At 33.7% G+C, this 21,983-nt stretch overlaps 1 protein-coding gene and 1 non-coding gene across 2 annotated transcripts in view; one reads left to right on the forward strand and one right to left on the reverse strand.

The window, feature by feature from the left end:
* The window catches only part of LOC119836093, a 79,050-nt gene that overhangs the window by 40,709 nt on the left and 16,358 nt on the right, over nt 1-21,983 (reverse strand). The window lies entirely within an intron of this gene.
* LOC119836136 lies at nt 20,990-21,105 on the forward strand. The gene has a single exon (XR_005288081.1). It is a non-coding gene; the product is annotated as a U5 spliceosomal RNA (small nuclear RNA).

Here is a 21,983-nt window from a genome sequence, read left to right on the forward strand (position 1 = left end):
GGAGCTTTATTGTAATGGATATTTTTTATTTGATTATATTTAATTTTTCGTATTCTAATAGTGTTATGAATGTTGTAGCTTATGTGTGTAGCATAGAAGATAGACTAATCGAATATCATCGGATTGTACTTACAATCTTAAGCGACGCACACCGGTTTCGAACGGGTTCAATAATACAATAATATATCTTACATGTAAACCTTCCCATTGAATCGCTCTGTGTCAAAAATAAAACCCTAACCAGAATCTATTACGTAATTGTAACGGTCTGAAAATGTAATATTATTTTCTTTATCTACGCAAACATCGTAAGTGCATTTCGCACACCGAGCATCAGCTTCCCTATTGATAAATCTAATCTATACAAAAACCCACGCGGGCTGCTTGCAGCCCGCGCACCGCGCACCATTATTTAATCTTGGTAAAGCTGGTCTACGAAAAAAAGCCATGCGGGCTGCTTGCAGCCCGCACACCGCGCACCATCTGTTAAGTCTTGATAAGACTGGTCCACGCAAAAAAGACACGCGGGCTGCTTGCAGCCCACGCACCGCGCACCATTTAATGAGTCTTGGTAAAGCTGGTCTACGAAAAAAGCCATGCGGGCTGCTTGCAGCCCGCACACCGCGCAACATCTATTAAGTCTTGATAAGACTGGTCCACGCAAAAAGCCCCGCGGGCTGCTTGCTGCCCGCGCACCGCGCACCATCTATTAAGTCTTGATAATACTGGTCTACGCAAAAATCCACGCGGGCTGCTTGCAGCCCGCGCACCGCGCAACAGCTAGTTTATGTATTAAACTGACACACTGTAAAAGTAATAAATGTTATTTGCAGTTAACAATTTTCTTTTTTCTTTATTACAATATTTATGGCAAGACTAGGTATATCAACAGAAAACTGAGCGAACGTTTTAATTTCCATTGGTTATATACTAGTTTTTGCCGCGGCTTCGCACGCGTTAAATTCGGAGTAGTTTAATAGATGTTATACATATAAACTTTCCTCTTAAACCGCTCTCTCTGTCCTTATGTCCCTATGTATAATACTTTAAAACTACGCATTTTGATGGTTTTTTTAATAGATATATTCAAGAGGAAAGTTTATATGTTATTATGCATTCTTTTATTAGGTATAAGTTCTGTGTATTAACATTCTAATTTTTTTTATGTTTTTATTTTATGTTACAGTCGGCAATGGAGCTGGTGGGTCGCCTGATGGTAAGCGCTACCACCGCCCGTGAACATTTTAGAGGTGTGAGGTCGATTGCAGACCTTACGCCTCTACAAATGGATTGCCAACTTCAAATGGGAAAGGGATTGGGAAAGGATTGACGAGAGGAATAAAGGGAAGGATAGGGAAAAGGATATGGGCCTCCGGCTCCCCCCCTCACCGAACGAAACACAGCAGAATGCTATTTCACGCCGGTCTTCTGTGGGGGTGTGGTACTTCCCTGGTGGGAGCTGGCCCAATTCGTGCCGAAGCGTGCTCGACTACCACATGTAGAACACCCCTCTAATGAAATAATGCGTCTGTATCATAAATATCGAACAAAATTGCCTAATGACCACAGAACTAAAACTTTCCTAGACATTAGAAAAAATCTCATAATTTTTATCACTCGCTAGTGTTCATTAAGAACGCATAGAGTGCATTGACCCGAAGCATATCGCACGTAGTGATGTACTGCTGACGATAAACGTCGATATGTGATTTTTTATGTGCATACAATATTGAATCCAGACATCTTATATCAAATTCAATAAATGTTTACTTTTAACTGTATTTATATATTAAATCAAAATCAATAAATATATTTAGTATCTCTTAATTTTAATTTTTATTTCCCATATCAATTCAGTACGTTAAAAGAATATGTTATTAAAAACTCACATAGTTTTATTGCCTTATAAAACATCTAACAAAATTATATACTATTTCGCAGATGACTGTAATAATAGGTTGTTTCAAAAAGATGGAAAAAATGCAATAGAACGGATTCTAACAAAGCTATAATTCACGGCGGGGCGAGACCCGTGGGGTCGTTTTAATCAATATCATTGAAGGTTTTTACAGTTCTGTTTCTGTTCGTCCCGGCTTCACCCGTGATAAATAGGACGTTTAACATCCATCCAAAGGTTTTTGCGTGAAAACGTTGCAAAAATACATTAGTTTCCTCTTTATAATATTAGTTTAGATAATTAAATAGTGCAACATTAAGATGCTTGCGATAGAAACATTGCTTAGTAAAAATATATAGGTAATAGATGATAGACGTCAACGCATTTAATAAAAAAGCAGTAATTAAAATTATTACCCCCAACGTCACTTATTGCAAATTATTTTTAGTTATATACTACGAATTTGACTTAGCGGAAAGTAACAGATAGATTCATTTATTTGTACTTTTAAATTATATCTATTTGCTTTATTATCTCTTTCATTACATTCTCATTAATTGATTAAAGAACTTCAGTTCGCATTACTGTTGAGTTTTGTTATAACATGTAACAAAAAAGTTTATAGACACAAGTTTTTTTGCCAAAGCAACGAACCGAAATTCCGTAATATTTTTTCTTACAACGTTAGTAACCGCCAACTAGATAAAAAAACCCTACCAATTACCATGTATATACTTAGCATAAACGTTTGTAGTTTGGTTTTCACACATTTTATATACATTATAATAATAACACTATTATTTAGATAGATTTCAATTATATAAATAATAAGAAAATATAAAATTTTGCAATGCTATTTTTTTTCTTCGTAAAAAGTTTTAAATAAAAAACCATAAATTTATACAAAACATACTTTTATCCTGGAATACTCCAGTAGCAAGGAAGCCAAAGTATGATAGTTTAATCTCACATTTAAAACAGCATGTTGATTTCCTTCATCTTTTACCTTTTTCTAATTAATGTAAATTATAGAGCTGAATATTATTTAACTTTAGCTTATTACATTAAGGGGAAAAAAATAAAGTATGTTTGATGAACGTTCTTAAAATAAATAACGTTTAAAGTTTTGCTGTTGTTTCTTTTAAAGAAAATATTATTTCCAATTCCATATTAATTTTTCACCAATGCTTTTATTACTATGTTCCTACTGTGAACATAGTATCAGCGAAAACATATCACAGATTATTATAAATTCGATTAAAAATCGATATCACCACATCACTAGCTTTAAGTACATAAAATAAAAGCGCAGTCATAATATCCTGTTAGCCAACGCACGTGTTACGATAACCGTCTCAAAGCATACATTTAGCTCAAGTGGCTCCATTGAGACTTCAAACAGTAGTAATGCAGGAGTATAAATTAATTTCATCGATACATTATTGCGGCGTTGTGACAACCCTACGTATCTATTACCAATTCGATTTCAGTTATTTCAACAAACTTTTAACACAATTAGTTACGCATCTGTTTACGGGGTTCTATTTTGGGGTAAACGAACGAACAAATAAATACCTAATACTTACTGACTTATAAAAACGGAACATTCAACATTAGTAAAGGAAATAATATAAGTATGATGGACATAAAATACCGTTTAAAAAACGTTTTTCTTTTATAGTCTGTTAAAAATAATTAAACTACTAACAGTAAATTCTGTAAAATCATCATCATCAGCCCATACATGTTCCCACTGCTGGGACACAGGCCTCCTATGAGGGTTCAGGTCATATCCACCACGCTGTCCAAGTGCGGGTTGGCAGATGTCACATGCCGTCGAACTTTTGATTCTCGGACATGCCGGTTTTTCACAATGTTTTCCTTCACCGTTTTAGCAGTGGTGATGTTATCCACATGTGCAGATAAATTGAAAAATCAATTTATTTCCTGCACGCTCGCCCGGTCTCGAACCCCGACGAGCTTCTCACCACTGAGCCACCACTGCATGTTGCTGTTGCTTGTAGAATATTAAGCGAATATTCCCAGCGAAAACTTCACTATATCTATACCAAATAAAGTATTTATTATCTGTCTATACTAATATTACAAAGCAATAGAGCTTATCACTGGTTGGCGCCAATTTAAGAAACTTCTGAGTCGATGAGTGTTTTTTTCTCATGGCAAGATATAAGTATCTATGTATAGTCTATATTTTTTTTTATGTCATAGTCGGCAATGGAGCTGGTGGGTCGCCTGATAGTAAGCGCTACCACCGCCCATGGACATTTGGAGAGGTGCAAGGTCGAATGCAGACCCCACGCCTCTTCAAATGGATTGCCGACTGCAAAATGGAAAGGGATTAGGAAAGGATCGAAGAGAGGAGTAAAGGAAAGGACTGGAAAGGGTGAGGAAGAGGATATGGGCCTCCGGCTCCCCCACTCACCGAACGAAACATAGCAGTATGCTATTTAAAGTCGGTCTTCTGTGGGGGTGTGGTACTTCCCCGGTGCGAGCTGGCCCAATTCGTGCCGAAGCGTGCTCGACTACCACATACAAATATATCTTACTATATATAGATTACGCGTTACGTTGTTTGTCTGCAATGGGCTCTTAAACTACTAAACCGATTATAGTCTTATTTGTACACCATGTGCAGTTTATATTATTTCAATTACGATAAATGACTACCCGGGCGGAGCCGGAGCGTGCAGCTAGTATATATATGCAGTCCACATTTCGAGGAAGGTTATAGAACACAGATAGTAAAACATAGGAGCAATGGAATATATTAAATAGTTATCCTTAAAAAAAGTTCGTAGGTTGACTGATAAAATATTTATTTACTTATCATTTACGAACCAAACACACACACACACACACACACACACACACACACACACACACACACACACACACACACACACACACACAAGCATGCTACTATTTTACCTACTACTACCGATCTTCTGTAGGGGTGTCACCTTCCCCAGTGCGAGCTGGCCCAATTCATGCCAATGCTCGAGTCCCAGTCTTAAAAACAGGCTGGTTGGATATAAAATATAATCATTTTACATCCAACCAGTCGTAGTACAAGACATAATGTTTTCATTGTGGCATGAGTAAATCTATCTAGGCCATCTAGATACGACTAAGCTAAGGATTAACTAATATCCACTCGAGATAAACTTACCCGCAATAAATCTATTTAATAGTGCCTGTAAAGTCGAGTTAAATGACGAATTAATAATTGTTATAACTCTTAAAGTATATTTATTATTTAAAATAGAACATTTCCCAAATAAAAATTCATTAGTAATATAACATTAATATCTATAATTATACTAGCTTTCAGGCTGCGACGTCGCCTGCGTCGAAAGAAGTAGTCTGTCACTCTATCGTGTTTGCAGATTGCAAGGTGAATAAAATATAATAGTTTAAAAAAACTATAAAACACGCTTTAACAAAAATCATATTTTGCAAATTGAAAACTGGAATAATTTTATCAAATTAGTGTATTGTCATCGGTCCTCAATAAATCTACAAAGTTTGAACGAAATCTGGCCGTTTAAAGTGGGTCAAAATCGCGCCCAAAGAAGTCAGTTACAAACAAACAAACATACAAACAAACAAACATACAAACAAACAAACATACAGGTGAAGCTAATAAAAAGCGTGTAAAAAAGGACCTAAAATCGCTCCGTTGTGATGTGAAAGAAGGATAAACAAAAACAATTTTGCGTTTATAATATACTAGCTGCGCCCCGCGGTTTCACCCGCGTAAGCCCGTATCCCGTAGGAATATCGGAATAAAATGTTGCCTTTATGTTATTCCACTTATCTAGCTGTCTACATGCCAAATTTCATTGCAATCGGTTCAGTAGTTTTTGCGTGAAAGAGCAACAAACACACACACATCCTTACACACTTTCGCATTTATAATATTAGTAGGATAGGATGTAAGGTATTCATATAATGTATGTATGTATTCAATTGCAAACTACACCGCATTTAACGAACAACAAAAATTGTAAGCACCTTATTGATTTGGAAATTTCTAATTGATTGTGATAAAATAGATCTTAAGTTTTGTATGTTAGAGTGCAATGTTCAAAGTGTACAGCGTTTCAAATAGTTTTTATGGTTTGCTTTATTACCTTTCAAATTGATTATTATATCCTTCAACGCATTACTATAGCTAGAAGGATATCTCTGAATGATGTGTCCCGTTATAATTTTTTCGCCACAGTTCTAGTATAAAACAGATAACATTTACCTATCATTAACCAAGCTTTGTTCTAGAAAATGTGAAACTAGATCGATTCAGGTTCTAACTAGAACAGTGGGTCACGCCCGACCATTAATTGCGAAGTATGCTAGCTTGGGAATAAATTATAGATGCTTATTTATCAAGGAACCATAATGTCTGTACAACCATAAACACGTAAATTATGTTTTTTTTTTCGTCCATATAAGACCATAACTATGACTGAACATCTGTATAATAAAACTCTTTAACTTAACTCGTTCTTTCGTAAACTGTTAGAAAAACGCAATGAACGTTTTTTTTTTTTTTTTATTTAACGATGAAAAGTTTCACATATGGCAGCATTCGACGAACTGTTATAATCTGTACAAAAAAAAAAAAACAAATGCCAGTCGGCGCGCGCTTTTGAGTTTGACATTCAAATAAAGAATTCCAATGAAGGATAAAGTTAGATCGGATAGAAATGGCCGCGGGTGGAGGCGGCCCAAAATTACACAAGCCCGTTGGTCCGGATATTTTAGTCTTGCGGGACATTATCGAGACGGGTTCAAACATTTACTAGGGATGTCGAAGAATATAATTAATTCGTGTAGTTGTGATCCCATAGACAAATCGTATTTCTTCATTGTTATAACATTCTTCTAGGTAAAAAACTAATATTTATACCCTTTACTAATAATAATATGTCGTATGAGGAGTATAATATCTATTTTAAACACATCAAATTTCGGATATAAAGGCGAAAGATTTTAGTCCGAATCCATAAACACATTATGCTTACCACGCACAATGTATTATAAAAATATACCTGATTTATTCCATCTAAACGAATTCCAATAAATCAATAATGACATAATCTATAAAACAATCAGACCAAGGGGCACGAAGTTATTCCCTGTTTTTATCCCATTTTCGAACCCATATTTTATTACCTGAAACAAAAAAAAACATATTTAACATTCTTACATAAGATAATTGTTTCAAACATTAATGCTTTACTACTATTCTCAAAAGAATTGATGTACCCAGTTCGATATGAAATTATGAGTTGATACAACAGTATTTTGTAACTAACAATATGAAAGCTATATATTTCTATCTGCGTTTCTACACATTTAAGAGCTATATATATTACTATATCAACACTACTTATTTTGTAAAATGTCTCTATTATAAGTTATATTCATAATTTCCGTATTATCTACTAAAAATATCTTCTCATAGTGGGCAGTGAGTAAATAATCTCTTACGACCTTTGGTATAAACAATTTCTTATACGAGTGCTTATTGTTTCATTTCATTACTTTACGTACTTTATTCCAGATACACGAACAAAACCTACTAAATCTAATACAAAACAGGCATTTAAAACAAACATAATACCGCACGACTCTCTTGTGTTGACATTAACGCATATATGTAGTAAACAAATTCCTTACCAGATCATAAAACAACGGATAGTTTACCGAATGGGAGCTGACTATGATAAACGGTTGCCATATTAATAAATGGTCATGGAGCATGCTATCGTTACGAAGCATGAATCAGTACTGGTTAACAAAGAAATGTGTAATACTAATGGTGGATATTTGTATTTGTAAATTCTAAATCTATATATATAAAATTCTCGTGTCACAGTTTTCGTTGCCATACTCCTCCGAAACGGCTTGACCGATTCCTCTGAAATTTGGTAAGCATATTGGGTAGGTCTGAGAATCGGCCAACATCTATTTTTCATACCACTAAACGATAAGAGTAAGGCAGAACAGCGTTTGCCGGGTGCAGCTAGTAAATTATATATTCATGTGATATAATTTAGTACTTAGACACAAGTACAAAAAGCAAAAATTGATAATTCGTCTTTATAATTACTATAGTTTTTATAATAAAGCATAAGTATGTATGGATAAACAAACATAGCACAAATTATTATTATAGTACTAGCTGCGCCCCGCGGTTTGACCCTCGTAAGTCCGTATCTCGTAGGAATATCGGGATAAAAAGTTATTGATAAGGAGTAGAATAATTAGGATAGTAGGAAAAGTAGGATTAAGGGCCTAACAAGAATACTCGTGACTATATCATTGACTAGCTGCGCCTCGCCGTTTCACCCGTCTGTCTGTATCCCGTAGGAATATCGGTATAAAAAGTTGCCTATGTGTTATTCCAGTTGTTCAACTACATATTTGTAGAAAGTAGGATAGGATAGGATAGGATTTTCTAAAAAATTAAATAGGTACGATTGAACTGCCATAGATCGGCTATAATATGACAGCCGTCAATAAAGCTTAAGGCTTACTTATATATTGGTTTTTATGTTATCCTGTTGTAATTAATCATTATAAACACGATTTCCATAAACAGTTCATTAATACAGAAACCATATTTAAGATTAATGAGATAATTGCAGGGCACATAGTATTACTAATTTGTGCATGCGACGTAAAAGGTTTTTTTTCTAAATGCATACTTAGAAATTATTTCATGTTATACAGGTACAGCATTAAAATATGAACGTAATACTAATTTATTTCGATATATACGGAAGACAAAGTTTAACTCCATGACCCAAAACAGTATGAAAATATACAAGTTATCTGACAAATTTCATAACCTAACCTTTACACAACAACAATGGTACAGTGTTAAACAACATAACGATCAAATCAATCACTCGTCCCACTTTTTTGACACTGAATGCAAAATTTGGCGGCAAACGCAAAGTGTTGCCAGTCGAAAAAAATTAATGTTACTCATTGGGCGGTCTGCGTTATTTGCAAGGTATGTTTAAGGTATGCGTGTTAATGTCAAAACATTTTTTTGTTTTGCTTGACAAATTGAAGATGTTCAAAATCATTCATCGATTGCTTATCACTTTAAACTACTGGTGTATGTGAGCGTGTGCGTTACTGTTAACGTTAAATAACGGTTATAATAATTCACTGTCATCTAATAAAGGTATATTAGATGAAAATGAATTATAATCACCGTAGGAATCGCGAAAAGAAACTTAGAATATGTATTTTATTAGTTAATATTATAAACGCGAAAGTTTGTAAGTATGGATGGACGTTTGTTAGTTATTTACGCGAAAACAGCTTATCGTATCTTATATTATTATGGATTAGCCCATAGGCCACTTATTGCCCGGGTACCACGCTAGTAACGCCGCGGGTTACTGCTAGTGTATAAAACATAATCGAAAAGTGAGGATGGAGATATCAGAAAATATTATATTTTTAAACTCAAATACGGCCGAAATCTTCTAATCTATAAATTCAAACTACATTAAACATTCTAATTTTGACATGTTTCGAAATTTAAATAGCAATACTGGCTAAATGAATCCGCGTCCTTCGGTACCGTCGCAGAGAAATGTAATGTAGTGTTGCCCTTTTGAATATTTATGTAAGTGTGTTTATGCAATGCACGTGTGATGGCACATTATTCAATGCTGTTTGCATTGCAGAGATGATTAAGCTTTAACTGCTTTGGAATGTCGCTAATATTAACATTGAATTTGTATACATGGATAAAGACACAAAAGGAGGTTTATTTTCGATTGTTAAATTTTATGCAGGTTAGAATATATACTGTACTAACTGAGCCGCGCGGTTTCACCCTCGTTAGTCTGTATCCGTAGGAATATCGGGAAAAAAAAGTTGCCTATATGTTATTCCAGTTGTCCAGCTATTTACGTACCAAATTTCATTGCAATCGGTTGAATAGTTTTTGCGTGAAAGAGCAACAAACACACACACATCCATACAAATTTTCGCATTTATAATATTAGTAGGATAGTAGGATAGGATAGTAGGATAATCCTAATTTTTAATGTATTGAGGCGATTTACTGCGGTAAAGAGTAGATTGTATCAATGTTTTACCTCTTAACCATATTCATACACACAAATCGTACTATAAAATCGCCCCGTTGCGACGTAAAAGAAAACAAAGAAACAGACACACTGTCACATTTATAATACTATAAGAAAGGATGTAAGAATATCGATCAATTATACGAATAGGAGCACTTATTGGCTATTGAGGTAGCTTTTAAAGACTTTTTCTTGTACATTTTTTATTTTTAATTAACTACCACTTGATTATTAAGCCAGCGTTAAAATCTCAATTACGCCGTGAAAAGCTGGCTTCGTTATTTTAATTAATCCATACCAGAGTTGCACTCATTAAAAATATTCAAACTTTCTGACCACCGACCTTTGTCGCTTTTCCATACTGAAATGCTGGTTCTTATGCGTTTATTGCTTATATGTATATTTTATCCCTCATTTTAATTAGAGTTTAGATCTATTGCAATAATATTTTTTAAACATTAAATGTAGTCTTTTCACATAAGAGATAGTTCCATAAATATATTTTTTCGTATATAATTAGCTGTCCACATGTCGCAGAACAGCATTTAAAAATCACAACCAATTATTGTATTCGTTAAATATAATCTCTGTTAAATGATAATTTTACAGTCTATGATTTATATTTAAAGCGTTAATTATATATTACATACGTTACAACATTTTTGGTAATACACAGATTCCTGAATCATCATCATCATCATCATCAGCCCATATATGTTCCCACTGCTGGGACACAGGCCTCCTATGAGGGTTCAGGCCATAATCCACCACGCTGGCCAAGTGCGGGTTGGCAGATGTCACATGTCGTCGAACTTTTGATTCTCGGACATGCCGGTTTCCTGTGACATGGATGTTTTCCTTCACCGTTGAAGCAGTGGTTATGTTATACGTACTATAGATTCAATTTATCAAAGTTTGTCTTTTTTATGTGATAGTTGGCAAAGGAGCTAGAGGGTCAACTGATGGTAAGCGACCAGTATTGCCCATAAACATTTGCAGAGGCTATTGAGTGTGGATAAGGGATAAGGAAAGGATCGATAGCGTTGTTGTTGAAAATTTGCCTATATGTTATTCCAGTTATCCAGCTATCTACGTACTATATTTCATTGCAATCGGTTGATCAGTTTTTGCGTGAAAGAGAAACAAACACACACACACACACATCCTTACAAACTTTCGCATTTATAATATTGGAAGGAGGTAGGACTATACCATCATACAAGGAACCTCTACTGTCAACACGCCTGATATTAAAGTACAAATCTTCAAACGCCGCTTCGTCATACATTTATCAGGATGAGACACAGTGAAATCTTTAGCAAATAAGATAATAAACGGAATCAGGTCAGTGCACAGCCCACATCTACCGGACTGAATGACTGTTAACTATTTGGGACTTGGTTATAATATTCTATATATGCTTAGATTTATTTATATACTTGTTAAACATAGTAACGATACTATTGAGACTTTATCTATTGCGAACTAGTGAATATCCGAGTAATTTACGATTAAAAAAATAATTTAGTATCTCGCTTCACATGATACATCAGTTATATAAGAAATGTTATTAATTTTATGTCAATAAAAATGTTTTTCTATTTGTTTTTACATATTCCCAATTGTCTCACATATCAATAACCTCAGCTCAAATTTCGTAATAATACTTGAATATTTTAATATTTTTTCAAACGAAAATGTACAAGCGATATGCATAGTCTTGTAACTTTAATAATAGGTAATTTTAAAACATCAATACGTGATTGAACATTATTTATTATTCCAAGAAATACACGTGTTACTCAATCCCACTATTTATATGGAAACAAACCGCAATCTGTTTGTTTTACGCGTCCGGTCAGGAGCTCTGCGAACTGCCTAAAATGCACCTTGTTTTGTCAATAGAAACAACTTTAGTAAAACAACTCCGCTCTGAAATCGGATCTAGTTCCGTCCTTCTCTATCGCATACGAAATTATATTTCCATTTCTACTTGCAACATACTTCCGAGCGGTTTGTGCGAACTGTACGTGAAGAGAATAACGGTTAAATATTGTTTTTTTATTATTTAAAAAGCATTACAGGTAAGTTAGTAAGTATTTTTATAATAAGAAAGAACTCGAAAAGAAGTTTTTTAAAATTTGCTCAATGAATAATTTTCATAGTCAGGAGTATTTTAATATTTACATATCATTCATTTTGATCATATAAGAAACGTAATCAAAACATAAAATCTTGTTACAATTAAAGTATTAAATAAGAATAAATTAACTACAATAAAACAGTCACAAAAAATTACGATATTTAAATAATAAATAAGTAAATAACTAACTCGTTGCAATATATTCGCTTTCAAAACCAATATATTGCAGCGTGCAGCGTCAATCACCTTTAATGAAGTTCCATCTACAAATTTCATTGAATGTATAAAAAAGGAATTATTGAATTACTTTCTATATAATATTCCATTACCATACTGGTTAAAGATATTAAAAAAACAAGTTCAAGACCTCGTTACATAACTCTTTCATTGATTAACATTTGTAACATTTTTTACATGGCAATTACAGTACGAATGTCACCGCTCAGCTGTCATCGTGACTGACATAATATTAAAATGATTAGGCTGTGCGTAGACGACATTAAAATGCAGTTTATATTATCTGATATATCTGTTGATATTATATATTCAGTACAAACTTTTGTTTTTACCTTCCGCCCGTGGATTTGATATATTTTTACATATTAATCCATAAGATTCAGTTTAATTGTTAGGCGTGAAAGCAAATCACATGCAAACATACATATACAAATTTTTAGATCAATTTCAAGAAAAATTTGTTTATGTTTGTTTATACATGTACAAATTTTTAGATGAGTTAAATCTTATATTTGATTATACATACTATAAAACATACCTAATAAAAAAACCAACATTTCCTTTGACATGTAACTATCACAACTTATGGTAGAATCAACAGTACAGTCGCGACGTATACAAAATCCTAACACATATTAATTCAGCCTTGTTACACTATACTACCACAAAACTTTCGCCAGCCGCAAGTCTTCTAAACTCTATCTATGATTTGATCCACAAATCTCTCGACATGAATTCATATAATCCCAGCCTTATTCGGTGAAAGCTTCGAAAGTATCAACTTGACACTTGTCAACGTCATTTACCCATCGCCTATAACGAAATCTCGAAAATGGATGATCGAATCATACCTATCGCGTCGGTTACGCGGTAATTTTAAATTACGTAATCCGTCATTAAACTTGAATTTCGAATCTTATATGGTATCTCTTTGATGCTGGCAACTCGTGTGTATAATCTGTGAACATATACGTCACTGTTATGGCCTATTGTTTTGAATTTAGAAGATATAGCTAAGCCAAATTTAGGATCAATTAAGTGACTAGACTTAATAGAAGAACTAACTTTGTATTTTGTAATTTTTATGCAGTATTTAAGGGTCTTGGTTTTCTTTTAATGCAAATTCATAAATGAAGGCTTCACTGAAACTACTCATGACGATGTTGAGAGTCCAGATGAAGTGTTACATTACTTGGCTTATATTTTTTACATACTAGCAGTCACCCCGGCTTCACACGTATTGCAATGAAACACACATTTAACGCATCAGCATTGTATTACGGAACGATGAACGTATGATCATCATACTTATGGGGATAATGTCAAAATGTACAAGAAAAGTCGGCTAGATACGTATCTTCATATAGATATTCTGGGTGGAGCCTGTGGATACACTCGCGTGGCTAAAATGTAGCCATGTGTCAATCCAGATTTTAATCTATCTCTGTGCCCAATTTCATAAAAATCCCAGAGGTTTCAGCGTGAAAGAGTAACAAACATCCATACATTCTTACAAAATATCTCGATTATAATATTATACAAGTAGGATATCTAATGCCGTAAGATTACCGTTAGACTATTATTCAATTGTTTTTATTTTAGTTAGTTTGTAGTCGCAGTTATTCACTATCCTGAGAATTTACATTTCCCATACGTCCATTAAGTGCAGGTCTGTTCTGTGTAGTTTTTAAACAAACCGAACCTTACCTAACCCATCAAATACCCATTTGACAATGTAACAGTTTCACATCGATAGATTATTATCTACCGAAAAATAACGCATTAAATTGTAAGTAAATTACATATCAAAAGTTTTTTGACTACAAAGTTGATTGATATAATATTGCAAAAATATAATATAACGGTGATTATAATGTAACGGTGACACATTTATTGTGATCGTGAAGAGTCCAGTGACATACCACTGTCACTGAACTCCTTCTAAACGAGTGGATCGATTATAGTAAAATTATCATATGTCATCAAGAGATTTCGACAACGGTTTAGACTTTATTTTACCGCTTCCAACGCGAACGAAGCCGCGCGCAAATCAAGTTACTATATTGACTTTTGAATACCTTAAACTCTTAAGTACCGTGTTAAGATGGGATACAGTAACGTTGAATATTGAAACAGCTGCAAGAACTGGCCCGCCTACACGGACTCGCATGAATGAAACCAAACCTACAAGTATCCAATTGTTTGAATGCTCTTATAACGTACATATCAAGGAAAGAGTCATTATTGTTACCGTTTACCCTGGTTGCCTGGTTGCAAGTGATAACATCAAGCAATTAATTGTACTCTCTTTTCATTCAAATATTATGTAGTATTCTTTTATGTGTAATTTCATTAAAAGATAAAGCTTTTTCTACAGAAAGGTCGCTGTGGTCTCGTAATTCTAAAATGAGACCAAATGGCAATTTATATATATCTATATAATAATTATTAATTATATATTATCATTGCGTTTAAAACACAAAAACAATCACGTCATTCAACTGAAAACCCACGGAGTTGACTTGTTTTTAGGAACGTGGATAGAAAAATATTTAAGTACAAAAAATCAGTAGCATAAAGCTGAATCATATTCATACTAGATTTACTCAATGGAGTTGTTTATGTGGTATCTATAATCAGCATCAATCTGATCAATCAACACATAATCAAAACAATCTGCAAAACGGATTTCAATCAAATTAAAAAGCACTTTATACCGTCTACACCTAAAATCTATATTTCTTTGCGTAAAAATGCAAATATACAAACGAACGCTCGCAGGGTAATATTGAAATTAGTGAACGTCAAAACGTTAGTGCAAAGGTCAGCGACCTAGCCACTTGTTTGAAATAATGACCTCTTCTAAGGGCACAATGGACAAGGGAACGTCTGTTGCAGACATATTGTGTTTATGTGTTGACGACGGATGTACTGTGCTTTTTTACCGGATTTTTCGAAGAAAGTCTATTGTTTGCTCTGTGCAAGCGAGACATCGCTTACAAAATGATTTATGAGTTTAGAGCACACAATCCACAGAGAGCTGATAAAAATAAATAATACTAAATCATACAACTTCTATAACTTTAAGCCGAATTATAATGATATATATGCATCTTCATTGTAAAATTGCGAGATGATTTCTTGCAGCCCTCATTAATGGTTGAACTGTACAATTAATTTTTTTCATTATTCATTTTCCAGGAAAGTCGTTAAGATTTTCGGCAAATAACGTCGTCTTGATATTAAGAAATTTCATTTTATATAGCAGCAACCGGTCTTAAAAAAGGTCATCTAACAGAAATTGTAACTGCGCTATTCTATAATGACAAATTATTCTATAACTCTATTCAAACAGCCCGTATATGTTACTGCTGGGCACAGGCCTCCTATGAGGGTTCAGGCCATGATCCACCACGCTGGCCAAGTGCGGGTTGGCAGATGTCACATGTCGTCGAAATTTTTAATTCTCGGTCATGCCGGTTTCCTCACGATGTTTTCCTTCACCGTTTCGAGCAGTGGTGATGTTATCCTAAGTAACATGTGCAGATAAATTGAAAAATCTATTTATTTCCTGCACGCTCGCCTAGTCTCGAACCCCGACTTTTCGATTTTTGAAGTCCGAGGTCCTCACCACTGAGCCATCACTGCACGCAATATGAGTGTAGGGTTTATTAAAATTTACTATATTTTCCATGGGAAAATATAAATAATAAAGTACAGGCCTATAAGATGAAAAAAATGGTAAGGACGGATACAAATATTGGCTTTTACCCCAGTTATACAATTTTAGACGCTTAGATCTCACCCGTAGACGTCCCAAAGCGAAACCAAAATAACCATATATCTATTTAAACTCACACGATAATCGCTTATCGACTTATAGGTACATAATATAACCAGTAATTCACACATCCGAGACTTTTCCCGTCCAAAAGCGCTTAAATTGCGCGACATATCTCAACATCTTACGAAGCGACGCCAACCGTTATGTCAACAAACTTTGCTTGACCGTTAGGACGTGTTCATCTAAGCCTGCGACTGTGACGAAAATCGTTAACAGGAACCTATTATATACACAGATTTTAGCATAAAACGGGCAAAATCATATCATATACATATAAACCTTTCTGTTGAATCACAACTTATTTAAAAAAATTGCCCATCAAAATTTGTTGCGTAATCTAAGATCTAAGCATACAGACACAAAGACGGCAAGACTTTGTTTTATAATATTAAGGTATAAAAAAGTTATAAGCATATCAATATTTTATATCTCTGTCTGGTGCTTTATAATTCAATATCAATTACCTTGAGTCTCCATCTTATTAAAGCGAAATTAACTAAAAAAAAATATGTAAAAATAACATACAACATTTCTAACAACCTTCGCAATAATTAACCCTCTGTTAATCCACACAAATCCTAAGAGTAAATCTATTACTATAATGCACTATGCGAACTAACAATTCTCAATTGCAATACCACGATCTTGCGTCTCAATCGCATTAAGCACATATAGCTTGTGAACGTGGCTTTACCAATGGTATTAGAGCCATTAACATAATACAACCGTTTGAGGTCTTAATATATTTCGGTGAAATACCGTATAAGAATAAGTTATGCCGATTGCTGAGATATATGCATCTTTAGACCTATTTAAGTATGGTTTTACATTTTTGTAATAATGATCAACTACTGGTCTTCATTTTAATATGGTAAAATGCAAACTCTTCGCCCAAAAACTTACACCAATTTTAAAACTTTGACAAAGTGAAACAGCACTAGTACGATTTAGGAAGTTCTCCATCTAATAGAAGTAAGATAAAAATTCATTGCACTAACGAATTCATCATGGAAGCGACTACTTATTTGTATCTGTTGTTAAATAACACAGCCTATTGTTTTTAATACATTTTACCTTATAACTTTTCGTTCTATATTTATAATTTTTAAATAATTATTCAGTATGTCCATCAAAACAAGCTACAATCGATCCTTTCAGTGAAACTAGGTCTCAGCTTCTATTACATGTGACACATTTAAGTACAAGGAAAGATGGATCAAATGTTTCACAGTGAATATAATTTATTTAATTAATTACTTCTTGAAACTCGTTACAATTATTTGTATTTCACATTTTGTTAGGAAATAAACCTAAATATAAACGGCTTAATTTTTTTCAATTACTTAAATACATGATAATGTATATTGTACTCCATTTAAAATCAGCGAACTTAGTTGCCTGCTGAGAAAAAAAAAATACTACTACTAAAGACTAGTATATTTTTAAGTTAAATAAATAAGTCGCTATGTAAAATAGGTATGATAAATATGTATATAATGCATAATAATACAATGCAAAAGTTCGTTCAAATGTCCTTTACAATGGAATGGATCAACAAATGGAGATTGTTTTCTGAGAGCTGATATAACCGTAGCAAACACTAGCAAACCTTTTTTTTTTTTTTTATAGTGGGGAAATCTTGCATAGATACCCACGGCCCCCGGGGATGGAGCCGTGGGTTATGTCGGATTCTAACCGACCAAAACCCCACTGTGTTCCGTCGAGCCACTTGAGTGAGGGGGCCACGGGAGCTGGTTAAAATTCATCCGCGACAAACACTAGCAAACCTGCTGAATCTCTAGATGGTTGTGAAATAAATTTAATTATGAGCATCGCTCGTAAGGCTTTAACGAAGTAAACAAACCGAAACGACTCGGTTATTTATTTTTTTTTTTTTTTGTTGAAAATGCAGCCAGACGGAAGGGACTCTTTCAGTTTCCATCAGTTTGTTTAAACAATTATTATTTAAAGCCTTAGGAGCCTTAGAAGTTTCAACCTATGCCATTTACCTCTAATATATTTTCATTGAATTTATTGTTATTAAGAAAAAAAATCACAGCGACCAGATAAAGGCAATTTATTAACTTAATTCTTTTAAGTTTTTATGTGGTAAGCTGCAACTTCATTGAGTAACATAGAGTATATACATATAATATTATGTAATCTGTGCTATATTTTTAACACGGGCAAATCCGGGGCGAACAGCTAGTAATAAATATTCATATATAGATATATATTAACTCTTTTTAATAAATGGAGAATGACACGATCATTAGTTGCTATGTGCATACGAATCACCGTGTACTAGGAAGCAATCGTGGCATAATAATATTTAATAACTAACTGTTACCCGCGTCGTTGCTCGGTTATATTTAAAACTAGCTGTTTTTTAACAAATTCTGTATATAAACGTCAAATTTTGTGAATACGACTGCTCAAATTGAAAGATGAAGTTTATCTGATAAGTAAATTATAGTCTTAAAATTATGGCTTTTATAAAGTTTTTTTTAAATGACGGTTATTTATACTTTAGCCTGTTTTGACATTACCAAGGCGTTTACCAAATTTTATTGTTTAGATACATATTAAAGCATCCCAAAGTGCTCAATCATTGCCATTATTGCATTTCTAAGTATACATTTACTCGTAATTCTTCCACTAATATTTCGGTCATTACTGAACAATAAGCAAGGAAGAAAGAACCAACAATTGTAGAGGGAACCCTGATCAATGTGTCATTGAACTTGAAATCGCTAAGCGCCTGTCACTATAATTAAGTCCACGCCTAAATAGGGCTGTCACACCTTTTTGTCAATACCATTATACAAGTACCCTTACTGAGGCGAGATGATATATAAACGTGTGTCTTAAGCATATAAAATTTTATATATCATCGGAAATAAATATTAATTTATATCAGTAACATTAAATAAGTTGTATTATGGTACCTAAACTTTTTATTTCGCTCTAAAATTTGATTGACAGTTATGTCTGATATATAGAACAAATCATTATCATATTGTTATATATTCTAATAAATAAATAAACAGCCGAAGAGTTCTCTTTGTTAATATTCTAAAAGATTTGTTTTAAATCCGTATAGTTCTTATACAAGTATTCACTATTATCAATATTTCCTGCAATGAGAAGACGATGATGATACTCTGCTATTTGTATTCAATGCCATGTATTCAAAAAAAATATAACAATACAAGTGAGATTCATCATAAATCTATTACATGAAAAATCAATTCCCATTATTGCACCTATGTGAAGACGACCCACAGCATGTAGTAGTTAAAAAATATATCCTATATCGAACCAAAGGTTCACAACAAAGTTTAGGGCATGGAGCCATTCAATGCTAACTATTATATCAATTTCTTTAACGACACTGATGCATTACACGGACGGCTAATCAAAGCACATCGGAAAAGAAGCGTGTTTAACCAGGTGTTAAAATGTTATACCTACCGTGTTTTTGTACGTAAGTATATTAATATATACTTAAGTACAAAAACACGGTAGTTTACTAATGTAAACTAGTTATTGCCCGCAGCTTTGATCGCGTGGTTAAAATAAAATTTCTGTATACAAACTTTCATCTAAATCGTTTAGTATCGGAAGCCATATAGAACCATATAGCCTGTTACATTTCAGCCTGATCGGTCCAGTAGTTTGGGCAGTAGAGCATATGACCACTTGAGTTACGTGTCTATTGATAGACAAACGGACAGCTAAGTTGTAGTATTAGGGTCCCCTTTTGCCCTTTTGGGTAAGAAAATATAAAAAATATAGATATTCTTATGGTGTACGTAAATAAAACAGGGAATGGAAATTTAACAGGACACAATTAACTTGAATCGCATTCTAACAAACAGATAATTAAAAAATAATGGGTTAGGTATTGTGGGTATATAAAGTAAACTGTTTGGTTAACATTCAACTATTTTAAATCGTCTAAATTAATGAATGTAAGCACTTAGGTAACTTTAAATGTTAATAAGCGTTCTCTCCCAGGCAATCCGTAAGAGAGGACGAAAAAGGCACAGCATTTGGTAAATTTATCTTCACGCAAATTAATTTAGAAATAAATGCTAAAGCGTGTTATTTACGCGTTTCGGAGCAAGTTCAATGAACAGACTATTTCAGGGCCTGCGGAATGTTCCCGTAAAACAATATTTACAATAATTATCGAGAGTTTATACTCGTAGTAATCAATAGCCAGGCGGAAATTGGCGGAAATTTACGAGTACGGATCAGGTCTAATATGCTATTTCAGATCTAGACAATCTATATATATAAAATTCTCGTGTCACAGTTTTCGTTGCCATACTCCTCCGAAACGGCTTGACCGATTCCTTTAAAATTTGGTAAGCATATTGGGTAGGTCTGAGAATCGGCCAACATCTATTTTTTATCCCGATATTCCTACGGGATACGGACTTACGCGGGTGAAACCGCGGGGCGCAGCTAGTATCATATAATAATATCATATTATTCATAATAAATAAATCTGCTTTTGGTATAAAGTAAAAAATATGTAATGGTTAAAGTAAGGACACGTTAGATTCAATGGCACATTACAAAGTTTGATCGATCTATGGTATCAATTATAGTTTTATAGTCAATCAATAGATGGCGCTACAGATCGTAAACACCTCTCTAGCTCGCGATGTAAAAATTTTTTTCAGTATCATTATATCCTCGAGGAAATCTACCAACGAGTACTCTGGTTTCCCTTCAAAACGTATAAATCTTTCGCCTTTTACTAAAGATTTCCGTGGAGGGGAACACTCAAATGAGTCTTCATTATTTTTGACATCTCGAAATTATTCGAGGTTTATTATATTGAACTAGGGATGATCGATATTAAGAAAACATCGATGTTGACATCGATGTCAACATCGAATCAAAAGTATCGATGTACGATAAAAATCGATTCAAAAACATCGATATGTGTAAAATATCGATGTTTTTTAAAAATAAAATAAAACCGCCTGTTATATTTATGAAAATTATTTATTTTAATTGTAATAACAAAAGTTAAACAAAAATATTAACAATTCCAGTATCTTTTGTCCACACTTTGTAAAAAAATTAACTTTGACAGGTTTTTTCCCTTCAATCGGTTACGTTGTTGGTATAGGAGTTGGCCAGCTTTAGAAAAAAGCCTTTCTGAAGCTGTGGATGTAGCTGTGCAACACAAATACTTATGAGCTATTTTCTTTAAATTTGGATAGGTGGATTCCATAATTTTCCATAGGAGTAATGGGTCTTGTTTTAACTCAGCTACCGGACTTTTTAAATAAAATTGTAGTTCCATAGGCATATTTGTGTCACGTTGACCAGACAAAATATTATTCTTTTCTATAACAAATTTATAATGATCCTTCCATATGTCAACATCTTGGTCTTCTTCTTCTTCCACTTGAGTTGTAAAGTTCTCCATCAATTGATCATTTCCAGTTTGGTTCAGCCAATATCTGAAATCAATTCCTTGATACTCCGAATGGCTCTGGTACAGGCTAATGCATCTTGGAAATGTATATTTTTAAAACGAGGATCCAAGAGAGTGGCGACCGCAAGAATATTAACATTTTCTGTTTGTAGCAATCTTTTCTTAATTTCTTCCATTACATTCTTTCTTAAATTCTGTCCGATTGACTGTTTTGTTTGGGAACCAGACACTTTTATAGTAAGTAATCTAGTAAGTGGAAT

The sequence above is a fragment of the Zerene cesonia genome, chromosome 22, assembly GCF_012273895.1.
Source record: "Zerene cesonia ecotype Mississippi chromosome 22, Zerene_cesonia_1.1, whole genome shotgun sequence".
Lineage (NCBI taxonomy): Eukaryota > Metazoa > Arthropoda > Insecta > Lepidoptera > Pieridae > Zerene > Zerene cesonia.